Source organism: Pseudophryne corroboree, chromosome 12, assembly GCF_028390025.1.
Source record: "Pseudophryne corroboree isolate aPseCor3 chromosome 12, aPseCor3.hap2, whole genome shotgun sequence".
Classification (NCBI taxonomy): domain Eukaryota; kingdom Metazoa; phylum Chordata; class Amphibia; order Anura; family Myobatrachidae; genus Pseudophryne; species Pseudophryne corroboree.
Genome location: NC_086455.1, coordinates 6,219,000 through 6,232,880, shown reverse-complemented (window position 1 = coordinate 6,232,880; position 13,881 = coordinate 6,219,000). Strand labels below are relative to the sequence as shown.

The 13,881-nt window shown below is 49.6% G+C and overlaps 1 protein-coding gene across 2 annotated transcripts in view; it reads right to left on the bottom strand.

Annotated features, from left to right (window-relative positions):
- B4GALT3 (beta-1,4-galactosyltransferase 3) overlaps nucleotides 1-13,881 on the bottom strand; it is a 49,682-nt gene that overhangs the window by 21,184 nt on the left and 14,617 nt on the right. The gene's annotated exons all lie outside the window — the stretch shown is intronic.

The window sequence follows — 13,881 nt, the reverse complement described above, 5'->3', positions numbered from 1 at the left end:
TATTATTTTACCACGTACTATTTGCCTTACAACAGGCCGTATACTTCCAAAGAGCGGGTATTAATGACAACTAGGCAACCGCGTCGCCATAAACCGAGCCAACATTTTATTTTATTGTGTGTTCTACAATGCGTTCATCTAAAGTTTACTGTATGCCAAAAGTTTACTGTATACTGAAGGTGTTAGACAGAATCATTATATCAATTGGCAAAGGCTGTGCTGCAATTTACAACTCAAAGGCAAAAAGTGCCCCCTCAATGCTTTTTCTATGGGGAAAAAAAAAATGAAGCCTCTGACGCGTTATTCCTCAGCAATCTGACCACTTACACAAATTCTGTAACCTTATTGCTCATCTACATCACACACCCCGGTGTGGTTATTGCGGAGTAGTTGCTCTCGCATAAAAAAAATGCTTGGCTGATTAAATATATAGACCAGCTGATGTGCCCGGTTTGCTGGGCAGGAACATTTTACCCCTTTTCTCCCACTTAGGGAGTCAAATTTGGAAAAATCCCTGGTAGGTGGGTGGCTGCAAATAACGGTCACAGTTTCCAGACCACCCAGCAGGTCACATGTTCCATGTCACCCGGAAGGTGCATAGGGAGAGTTAACCAACTGTCAAGTTTTCCAGAGCACAATGGTGATGCATTCTAAATGGAAGGCGGACGTTTTGCCACATAACTACCGAAACTAAGCAACCAATTACAATGGCAATATTTTTCTACAAAGCTACGGACCAGGAGCTTTAATTTGCTATATGACGTGCCCTTCTCAGACAACGGCTTCATAGAAATACAGTATTCACAGAAGTCGTCCTTACACTATTAATATATAGATAATTTATTAGCCACTAACAGAATAAACACACGCAAAAAAGATTGCAGCGTTTCGTGTTGTTTACTATATAAACACACTTGGGAAAACAAAAGACGTAACGAGGAACACAGAGAGGTAATAAGAGGTCATTTAATAAGAGATAATAAAAGGAAGACATTAGAAGTAATAAGAGATTAAAGGAATATTACTGTTTAGCCTAAATGTGAGAGTACGCTCTTCTCGTTCCATCTATATACAACTCATAAACGCATGTGATACTCTGCACAGGACGGCAGACTAGTGCCATAAAAGCCTCATTTCTCTTAACGCCCTCGCTCCTGCGCAATCTCAGCCAACAACACTACAGATCATGGGCCTTACGGGCATATGCAAAGTTGCAAAATCTGCAAGGTGTATGTGGGCCTGCAACACCTATATGTCCAGGTTATATCAGGTAAATGTCACACACACGAACATCATTTTAAAAGTAAAAATGGCCAGGCTCACTCCTGACAGGGTCCCTGCAGCAACAGAGCATCCAGGCCCACTCCTGACAGGGTCCCTGCAGCAACAGAGCATCCACGCCCACTCCTGACAGGGTCCCTGCAGCAACAGAGCATCCAGGCCCACTCCTGACAGGGTCCCTGCAGTAACAGAGCGTCCAGGCCCACTCCTGACAGGGTCCCTGCAGTAACAGAGCGTCCAGGCCCACTCCTGACAGGGTCCTCTAACAATATAGCGGCCATACCCAATCCTGATATGGTCCGGGTCCTGCAGCAACAGAGCAGCCAGGCCCACTCCTGACAGGGTCCCTGCAGCAACACAGCATCCACGCCCACTCCTGACAGGGTTCCTGCAGCAACAGATTGGCCAGGCCCACTCCTGACAGGGTCCTCCAACAATATAGCGGCCATACCCAATCCTGATATGGTCCAGGTCCTGCAGCAACAGATCAGCCAGGCCCACTCCTGACAGGGTCCCTGTAGCAACAGAGCGTCCAGGCCCACTCCTGACAGGGTCCCTGCACCAACAAAGCATCCAGGACCACTCCTGACAGGGTCCCTGCAGCAACAAAGCTTTCAAGACCACTTCTGACAGGGTCCCTGAAGCAACAAACCGTCCAGGCCCACTCCTGACAGGGTCCCTGCAGCAACAAAGCTTTCAAGACCACTCCTGACAGGGTCCCTGAAGCAACAAACCGTCCAGGCTCACTTCTGACAGGGTCCCTGCAGTAACAGAGCGTCCAGGCCCACTCCTGACAGGGTCCCTGCAGTAACAAAGCGTCCAGGCCCACTCCTGACAGGGTCCCTGCAGTAACAAAGCGTCCAGGCCCACTCCTGACAGGGTCCCTGCAGCAACAAGCGTCCAGGCCCACTCCTGACAGTGTCCCCGCAGCAACAAGCGTCCAGGGCCACTCCTGATATTATATAATAGCATGATGGAACCAGATGACAATTCTCTCCAGCTATTGGTTACATCCCAATGTCACTGCCGGTGAGACGCTATACACAGCGAATGTTCATAATAATGCATATGATGTTTCATGCGGGACGCAGTATTTAACCAGAACCCATTTACTGCCATGCGATCTCAGCTCTCTGTGTAAGTACCAGCTGGGTGAATGGGTGGTCACAGGCAGACACTGCATTGTGTGTGAGGTGTTAGTAGCCATCAATGTGCCGCGACTAGCCCTCTCGTACACAGACCTTTAATGAATGAAATCTGAAGTACCCGGAGCAATGCCATCTGTACACCCTGATCCCATACTGTGAGGTAAAGATATATTTGCTTGGCAATAGCTCATGGACACTTGTTCTCAATATAAAAGTGTACTGACAGAGGGCATGCCGCGACTCGTATATAGCGTTATGTAACACATGGCATTAGCACGGGGAATGTCACATCCACACCATCGTCTCTTGAAACCTCTGTGGCGTCACTAATGTTCAGGACTAGCCCACAAAATGGCTGCTTCTAGGGTATCCAGGTGCATTGCGGGATCTTATCTGGTGTAAATGCGTTTTCCTGTACCAATTAACATTAAAATAAACTAATTTTTAGCAATTATATATTTTTTCTTTTTAGACTTTTTTTAGTGCACTAATTGCATTTTTATTGGAAACTAGCATGCAACACCGCATGTAACAACAATGGGTGGGTTTGATGATGTCATCAAGTGAACGCGACATATATGACATAGCGAACTGCCCCGAATATTAGGTGGTGACTGGCATGGGCGGGGCTTGATGAAGAGATTCTCATTTCCCGCCGCCCCTTGCTCAGGTAAGTGCTGTTGTTGGTAGTGCGAAGGAGATGATGGCATAAGTGAGGGAAGGAAAGGGGCCTGCTCGTGAGAGCTTACAGTCTAAAGAGGAGGGGCAGACAGACAGGGGTGATAGACAGTGATCATAGAGAGGAGGGTTATAACGAGAGCTGGAAGACTTTGATAAAGAAGTGAAGTCATTATGCAGCAGGGGAACCAGTGCAATAATAAATACATTTTGGCGTAACAGACAGGTGGAGGAAAAAGTGGGATAACACTACTTTAACATATGATCTATCTCGTGGTAGCGGCCCGGGGTAACCTGTGCACGCAGATTCCACAGTGTTTACTGAGGTATCATGTAATAAGCCCTAAAGACAAATATTCTTATTCCCCCACTAAAGCACGACCATACACAAAGACCAGAAAACGGGATATAAGGGGAATGGTTCATACAAATGCTTTCATATTACTCCTTATTATGTACTTATTACTCCTTATTATGTACTCTATGGGAAGAACCAAGCACGTGGCACATCTGTCACATTGGGCTCATTACACCGGCTTACGAGCCAAGGAAGAGGAATGAGAGGCATCATCCACCGACCGGCTGTGGCCCCTCAGATACTGCTTTCCTCAGCAGCCCACCCTACAGTAGCTCCGGGAAGCCATCAGTCGTGTGTACGCTTCCAGTGACAGGAATAGTGGTGCCAGTGTGGAACTTTCCCAGGAAGAGAGTGTGTGAGAGAGAGAGAGAGAGAGAGAGAGAGAGAGAGAAGAGAGAGAAGAGAGAGAGAGAGGAGAGAGAGAGAGAGAGAGAGAGAGGAGAGAGAGAGTGTGTGTGTGTGTGTGTGTGAAACGAATTCCATCCCGATTCCTGCTGACTGCAATAAAAAGGTGTTCACCCTGCACGCTGCCCCCACCCCTCCCGCAGCGCGCACCCTATGCGCCGCCCCCACCTCTCCCCAAGCGTGCACCCTATACACCAACCCCCACCCCTCCCCAACGTGCACCCTACACACACCCCCACTCCCAGAGTGTACCCTACACGCCTCCACACCCCTCCCCCAGCGTGCACCCTACACGCCTCCCCCACCCCCAGAGTACACCCTACACGCCTCCACACCCCTCCCCCAGCGTGCACCCTACACACCGCCCCAATCCCTCCTCCAGCGTGCACCCTACACGCCTCACCCCCCCCCCCAGCCTGCACCCTACACGCCTCACCCCCCCCCCCCCAGCCTGCACCATACACGCCTCACCACCCCCCCAGCCTGCACCCTACACGCCGCCCCAACCCCTCCCCAGCGTGCACCCTACACACCAACCCCTCCCCAGCGTGCACCCTACACGCCCCCCCAGCCTGCACCCTACACACCGCCCCAATCCTTCCCCCAGAGTGCACCCTATATTCTCCCCCCCCCCAGCCTGCACCCTACATGCCGCCCCAACCCATCCCCAGCCTGTACCCTACATGCCAACCCCACCACTCCCCAACGTGCACCCTACACGCCATCCCACCCCTCCCCAGCGTGCACCCTACACGCCCTCCCCAATCCCTCCCCCAAAGCGCACCCTACACGCCTCCCCCACCCCACCCTCAGAGTGCACCCTACACGCCTCCCCCACCCCACCCTCAGAGTGCACCCTACACGCCTCCCCCACCCCACCCTCAGAGTGTACCCTACACGCCACCCCAACCCCTCCCCCCCAGAGTGCACCCTACATGCCCCCCCCAGCCTGCACCCTAAATGCCGCCCCAACCCCTCCCCTCCAGAGTGCACCCTACACGCCTCCCCCCCAGCCTGCACCCTACACGCCAACCCCACCACTCCCCAACGTGCACCCTACACGCCTCCCTACTCCACCCCCAGCCTACACCCTACACGCCTCCCCCACCCCTCCCCCAGAGTACACCCTACACACCTCCCCCACTCCTCACCCAGAGTACACCCTACACACCTCCCCCACCCCTCCCCCAGCGTGCACCCTACACGCCGCCCCAACCCCTCCCCCCCAGAGTGCACCCTACACGCCTCCCCCACCCCTCCCCCCAAGCCTGCACTCTACACGCCCCTGACATACAAACGCCACACAGCTAGGGCAGTGGTGGGAATCAGATCCAAGACCTCAGTGCTGTGAGGCAGTGATGCCAACCACTACACCAACTGTGCTGCAAGTGCATCTCTCAGTGTATAAAACAGAACAGATGATAATTAAATAAAGAATAAAAAATGTACTACCTCTTTGCTCCCCATGCTCCAATCTCTGTTTAACGCAATCCTAGATGGGGACTCATTCGACACAGCCACCACTAGGGCCAACCTTATCCTCATTCCGAAACCTGACAGGGACCCGATGGAGATGAGGAACTATCGACCCATCTCGCTCTTGAATGTGGATCTAAAGCTTTTCGCCAAAATCTTGGCTAATAGACTAGCTCCATTCTTGTCCGCCCTCATCCACCCCGACCAGGTCGGTTTCATTCCCTCTAGACAAGCCGCAGATAATACTAGGCGTCTCATTGACCTCATCCAATTGGCACACGACAAGTCTCTTCCGACGCTGGCCGTGGCTCTCGACGCAGAAAAGGCCTTCGATAGGGTGGCTTGGCCATTCCTACAACAGACACTCCTAAATATGGGCCTACATGGCGCCTTCTATAAAGGCGTTACTTCGCTGTATCAGAACCCCTCAGCCTCTATCTTAATTAATGGCCTTTCCTCCGATCCTCTTCCCATACGCAACGGCACCCGACAGGGCTGTCCCCTTTCCCCCCTACTCTTCGCCCTTATTATGGAACCATTAGCAGCTAGAATTAGACTAAACCGTAACATAACTGGTATCACGTCAGGAGCTCACAACCACAAAATTGCTCTATATGCCGATGACGTCATCCTCACCCTGACTGACCCACCTGTCTCCCTCCCACATCTGATGGAGAAGATAGCTACGTACAGCAGGTTCTCAAATTACAACATTAACTCAGACAAAACCGAAATATTGTCCCGAAATGTCGCGGACCCAGATCTTCGACTCCTACAGGCCGCCTTCCCATGTACTTGGCGAGCTGATAAGCTCAAATACCTGGGCATCTATCTTACTAAGTCCTACTCTGGTCTCTATGCTGCCAACTTTCCCAGACTCATAACATATATCAAACACGATACGACAAAGTGGAATAAATACATCCTATCTTGGTTTGGACGGATGACGGCCGTTAAGATGACACTACTGCCCCGTCTGTTATATCTGTGGCAAACTCTTCCCATCCACGTTCCCACCTCAATCCTTAAAAATCTTCAAGCAGACCTCACCAGATTTATCTGGGCAGGGCGAAAGCCCAGAGTAAAGATGCGAATCCTCCAAAAGCATCGTCTAGAAGGGGTCTAGGAGTTCCTGACCTCCTCAAATACTATAGAGCTGCTCACTTAACCACATGTGTCCTTTGGCACGATAATCCAGGACACAGAATCTGGACGCAACTAGAGGCTACCACACTCCACAGATATTCCCCCTACAGTTTGCTCTGGTGCCGGCCGAATAGCCGTCCCCCAGCTTCCTTGCTGATGCCCACAGTGAAATTCACCCTTGCCATATGGGACCTTTGCTCACGTCTTTACCGGCTACGCTCTTTTCACCCTCTACTCACCCCTCTGTGGAACAACCCGGCATTCCCGCCAGGGGAGAACCACATAGCTTTTGACTCCTGGACCAACCATAACTCACTTTTCCTTCTAGACATCGCCCCGCTACATACGTTCCCCACGTTTGACGACTTACAATCCCGTTTCTCGCTCCCACGCTCAACCTTTTATCAATTCTTGCAGATACGCCACTTTTTTGCCTCTACCTCCGGAACACCACCCGTGGGAGGTAAAACGAGCTTTGAATCCCTCTGCTGTACCTGCCGATCAACTAAAGGCTTACTCTCAACTATATATCAAATCTTATTAGCTCACAACTCGCCCCTGAAGGAACCCCACGAAGTAGCGTGGGAGCGGGAGGTAGGTGAAACCCTGACGACAGATGAGTGGTCTGAGATCAGGCAAGAAATTTCCACGAGCTCCATTGCGGTCCGAATTAAAGAAAATGCCTACAAATTATATTACCGATGGTACCTGGTACCATCGCGTCTCCATTCAATCTACCCCTCCTGCTCGGATAACTGTTGGCGTCAATGTGGCCAACGTGGAACCCTGCTGCATATTTGGTGGAACTGCCCGCAAATTAAGGGATATTGGACTAGGGTCCATAGACTTATTTTTAAGGTCCTCGGATTGACGATCCCGATGTCTTTCTATTCCCTGCTCTCTCGCCCAATACCTCACACCCCTCGTCACCAACAAAAGCTAATTAAGCATATTTTAAATACGGCCAAATGCCAAATCGCGGCCAACTGGAAATCGCTGTCACCCCCCACGACCCCTGCTACCATTAACGCTATATGGCAAACCTATAGACTGGAACGTATTACAGCGGTTCTCCGGGACACCCCAGATAACTTTACCACTACGTGGTCACCCTGGACGTCACACTTCGGTGCTGAACCTCCACTAACTACCATATAAGATAAAGGGAACCATCACAATACCCTATCCAACTGAGGATAATCTGATGTACTGCCCAGGCGACTGGGACCGCCCGACCATTCCTCCCTTACCTCCCTTCCCAATCCTCCCTCCCCTCTTTTTTCTTCCCCCTCCTTGCCTCTTTTCTCTTCTACTTCTAATCTTAAGATTACTCTTTGTCATTCTTTTATAAGCTATAATGCTTCATTAAGAGTTATTCCTCCGCCCTTAGTTACGGTACACACCAAATGTATTACACTATCTATTGGCAACTCTCTATACATTGGCATGCATGCCTGTTTGATTCTTCACTCTCTCAATGTTGTACATAGATAAATATGCTGTCACTGTTATTTAACAGTTAACTGCGTTATGTTCCGATATGTGATACCTGTAATGTATATCTTACGAATATCTTGTTAAAAGTACAAAACTCAATAAAACTTTTTCTCAAAAAGATAATTAAAGAAAGAAATCATAAATTCTGGTTTAAATTGGAGTCAGTGGCAATTACCATCCGGTGTGAGGGCAGTGCCCAGGGCAGGCTGCCACGGAGACTCCGAGTCGCAGTACAGAAACCATTCACATGTACTCACATGCCGTAAGCCAAATGTAATAAGTCAGCGATACACCCGCCCGGAAACATCCAGTGTTGTACCCAGCGAGACCGAATGCCATTAGCTCTGCACAGGGAGCAGGGAACGTATCTGGGCAGCTCTACCATGCCAGACCGCAGTATGACGGGCACACGTTACTGCATGCACGTGCGCACTCGGGGATGAGAGCGCAAACTGCACTGTAAAGGAATTATATGGCCTCAATATACAGACACGGGTAATGGAATAATCCACGGGGACCTCAGCAGGATGTAATGTATGGCTATGGCTTCCCTAGTTGCCGGCGGAGATCTCAGCACCCCATCCACGTCACTAGACCAATCTGTTTCTGAAAACGCGGCTAACACAGAACTAACATAACGGTGCACTGAAAATACGCTAAAGCGTAGCGCTGACGTATTGGGAGAGTCCGCCCAACTTGCGCTTGTGCCATAATAGAAAAAAAAAAATCCTACGTATCTATAGCTATGTATAGTCAGACAGGACGCAGTATTATGTCGATACTACAATGTCAATAGTTATGATGTGAACATATACCATAAACCATACTATGGGGTCTATTCATGAACCAGTGAAAAGTGTAGAGAAGTGATCCAGTGGAGCAGTTGCCCGTGGCAACCAATCAGTATTGAAGTAACATTCATAATTTGCATACTATACAATTGTATGGAGCAGCCGATTGGTTGCCAATGGCAACTTCTCCACAGGCTCCACAATGGCGGTTTCCCTCATCACGGAAAAGCCCACCGCTCCCTTATCACCCATAATAGCCGAGGGCTCCATCTACTCAGGAGCATTCCATCTACTCAGGAACATTCCAATCTACTCAGGAGCATTCCAATCTACTCAGGAGCATTCCAATCTACTCAGGAGCATTCCAATCTACTCAGGAGCATCCCATCTACTCAGGAGCATCCCATCTACTCAGGAGCATCCCATCTACTCAGGAGCATCCCATCTACTCAGGAGCATCCCATCTACTCAGGAGCATCCCATCTACTCAGGAGCATCCCATCTACTCAGGAGCATCCCATCTACTCAGGAGCATCCCATCTACTCAGGAGCATCCCATCTACTCAGGAGCATCCCATCTACTCAGGAGCATCCCATCTACTCCGGAGCATCCCATCTACTCAGGAGCATCCCATCTACTCCGGAGCATTCCATCTATTCAGGAGCATTCCATCTATTCAGGAGCATTCCATCTACTCATGAGCATTCCATCTATTCAGGAGCATTCCATCTACTCAGGAGCATTCCATCTATTCAGGAACATTCCATCTACTCAGGAGCATTCCATCTATTCAGGAGCATTCCATCTATTCAGGAACATTCCATCTACTCAGGAGCATTCCATCTACTCAGAAGCATTCCATCTACTCAGGAGCATTCCATCTACTCAGGAACATTCCATCTACTCAGGAGCATTCCATCTATTCAGGAACATACCTTTTATCCATCGAGGTAAAATCTGGGTCTCCGGCTGACCAGCACGTGTGCTTTTATTTCTGAGGTATATAAATGTACTATATTTAAACTACGGCAGCATGTGATTATTTTGGCTGGAGGAGAGGACTGCGATCACATTGTTTGCCTGACACGCCTGTTGCCTAGGGAGAATGCAGCGTAGGTTTGTGTGCGCACCAATTACACTGTTTAATAAATGGTTAGAAATTGTACCACGTGAGTGAGGAGGTGATAACATTTGTTCTCTCTAGATTCTGTCATTTGCTATTTCTTCATGATGTGACCATCTGCACAATGTATCCTGCTCCACAGGTGTAAGGGATATATGCAGAATATACAGATATCTCACACAGGACTCTGCAAGTCATTGTCTATTGCACACTGCTCACACCCTACAATCTGCTTTGAATGCAGCGGCCTGGCTGATTTTCCTTGCAGCTGCTGCTCCGCTCCGTCACTCCCTGCACTGATATACTAAATATACAAGTCTACAAACTAGACACACCATCATACATCCCGGCTTCTGCGATGTCACAGCGTCACACAACAAGTGCCAGTGCAGCACTGGAAGCAGGAGGGTGGGCACCGGCATGTCCTACGGGTGCCTCTGCTGTCAGGCCACGCACCCTGGGTGGCTGCACCGTTTGGATACCCCTTGATCTCTCCCAACTCGACCCCTTTGCTCTGCACAATGGTGGTCATTCAGAGTTGTTCGCTGTGCAGCGATGAGGCAAAAAAAATGGCACTTCTGCGCATGCGAATGCGGCACAATTCGCACGCACAACGTACTATTACAACGAACAATGTCGTTTCACACAAGGTCTAGCGAAGCTTTTCAGTCGCACTGCTGGCCGCAGAGTGATTGACAGGAAGTGGGCGTTTCTGGGTGTCAACTGACCGTTTTCAGTGAGTGTTTGGAAAAACGCAGGCGTGCCAGGGAAAACGCAGGCGTGGCTGGGTGAACGCAGGGCGTGTTTGTGACGTCAAAACAGGAACTGAATGGTCTGAAGTGATCGCAAGCGCTGAGTAGGTTTTGAGCTACTCTGAAACTGCACTAAAAAACGTTGCCGCCGCTCTGCGATCCTTTCGTTCACACTTCTGCTAAGCTAAGATAAACTCCCAGAGGGTGGCGGCCTAGCGTGTGCAATGCTGCTAAAAGCAGCTAGCGAGCGAACAACTCGGAATGACCACCAATGTCTGCACCTTTTACCTACACTGATCCAATCCCAGAACCGCCCACAGAACCTGCATAAGGATGAGATGCCCAATTACTTCCCCACTAAACAGTTCACGCAAAACTTACATGTGTTCTCCTTCTACACTCACACAACCCACAGAACTCCCGTCCGACACTGCTGTGTAACTGGATCATACAGCCCACCAAGAACCTTCAACCTCTGATATCTGGCAGGACCAATGTCCCTGTAGAGTGTAAGCCTGCGAGCAGGGCCCCCTTACCCACCCTCGATCTATTCATTTTTTGTTCCCATGTGTAAAGCGCATCGGAATATGCTGCCGCTACAGAAGTAAATGTTAATAAACAAATAATATCAAAGTGAAGAGGCCGGTTATGTCTCCTGTTTCAGGGAGACCTCCTCAGGTCTGCGTCTAAACAGTGTGACGCCTCCTGGGAAACTTGGTGCGAGCCGGTGGAATACACAGACCAGGGCGGCAGAGTACAGTCCCCTCTGCTGACATATTATCTAGAACAGGTATGGAATTCTGCCGGGTCCCGTGAAGCCGCAGCCAGTGTTGATGTGCGTCTCTCCCGGCCGTGCGGGTGCAATGCCCCTCTGGGAAGGAAGGTTACAGCCTTTGACGGCCTGAAATAATAGTTGAATGGGCCTAGAAATCCGGACACTAGAAGCAGGTGTCACAGATCCATGACACCCTTTATGTGCCGACAGGGCCCGAGGGAAGGGAGGAGGGCAGTCAAAAACACGCTACATAACTATGTACAGCACTGGCATCCTGCAACCGGGCAGGACACCACGGAGGGAAGACCAGAGGCAGGGTACATAACAATGCCGGACTCTCCGACCGCGGGCAACGTCGTCCATGGGGAGGGGGTGCTAGGCCCAGCTTCCCTAGTAGCAGAGGCGCCGGAGTGACACCAACCATTTCTACAGAACATCGATTTAAAGGGCAATACCCACCTACAGGTCCTGGGGAAATGTAATGAACTGCGGATATGTAAAGACTGGCGATTTGGGCAGCAGGATTTAAAGCGCCAATTTAAGCCCTGCCGTCTTTTAAAAAAAATTGCAGACATTAAAGCTGTGGCCAAAATCTGTGATTTTGACAGACTGTTGACCATCACATTTCCCCCCGTATGTACTGAGGGTCCTAGGGGTCTCCTCACGTGGGCCTGGGACACCCCCACCTTTGAGGACGGACGCAGAAGACCACAGGCTAGCTTGGAATACAGATTGGGAAGTTATAAGGCTACAGCTTTGTAATTCTACCCAGTTACTATGGGGGAAATACAATGTACAGCGATGTGTCACAGCAGACTCTCTCCAGTTTCTGCACGCCAAATAGTATACACAGTACTGTACACGGCGTAGACATAGAAACAAGAAACACAGCGTAAGTACAATACATAACGATACACACACCCGTATAATGGGCACATCACCTGGCTGTACAATACAGGGGGTGTATACTGTGGTGCCACGCGATACAGCGACGGGTGCGTCTGTTGCTAGGACGCACAGTATAAGAGTATAGTGTCAGTTGTGACCAGCGACAAAGAAGCCAATTACACCAATTACACAGCCTATTGCACCCTTGTGCAACAACAATACACACGGCTCATATTAACCTATCAGTTATCAGTGCTCCTTATCTGCCTATGTATGTATATATATATATATATATATATATATATATATATATATATATATATATATATATATATATATATATATATATACACACACACACCTCTGTACAGTCACCGACACCCACTGACATATCTCTGACACTGTGTGACTAAGAGACGGCATCCAGGAGACTCTGGGGCAATAGTTCAAAGGCCGAAAAGTCCTACTATAGGTGATAAGGCGTCTATGGCTTCCCAGTCACCCTACAAAATATCCAGGGATGGGGTGAAGATGTCCCACAGGACGGATTCCATAATTACGGGGGCACCCACAATTAAAAAGGTGAGATCTTCTTAGTACTTATTGTCCACAGGCAATATTACCCTGCATTAGGGAAAACTTAAGTTCCCCATATATAAGCGGAAGGGGAATACACCCCCATAATGACACCTACACATTGAGGAGTGCCCTCAGTCACATGATGCCAAGGTCTGGGGCTTACCTGTGCCAAAGAACAATGGCGCATTCCATAAATGGGCACGGACTATGCTCCAGCTCCCCCATACTGGCCCAAACACCTGTGGGGGCACCGATGTTTCATAGATGGAAGTCCTCTATTTGAAACGGGTTGGGTATGAAATGCTGGCGGTCACATGACCAACAGCAGCATCCCGACACCCCTCCACCTCCCGGGCCCTAACCCCCACCTCGATACTCCGCTTCGGGATGTCGGCGCCAGTCTCCTGAGAGGTGTTGGGATTCCGGCGTCGGTCACATGACTGCCAGCATCCCGACCAGCGGTCATTTCAGACAATGTCCCCCCTTTTGTGGTGATCACCAAAGAATGACTAACACACTGGCCATTTTCTCCAGACGTGCAAGTGTGGGGTGCAGCCCAGATCTCCTCCATCTTGTGACAGATAAAAACAGAGGTCCCATCATGCAATGCGGTAGGTTTCAGGAAATGGCAGGCCTTGTGGGGCTACCAGATTCTTCTTACATGGTGTCCATGACTTTCGTTTTAAGACAGTGAAAATGATTTACAAAAGCAGCAATGTCATGTTCAGGCACAGAACTGAGGGGGGGAGTTATCAAAGCTTGGCGAGAGATCAACTACTAACCAGCTTATGTCATTTACCAAGCACAGCCTGCAACATGGCTGTTAGGACCTGATTGGTTGATCAGATCCCCCTGAATCAGACGTCAGCATCAAATCCAGCTTTTCCCTGTTTTGGAAAGGTGGGTTAATGCCGAAGCAGAAAAAATCATAAAAAACAAAAAACATTGCGCTCACTATAATTATTATTTTGCCGTTTTGGTTA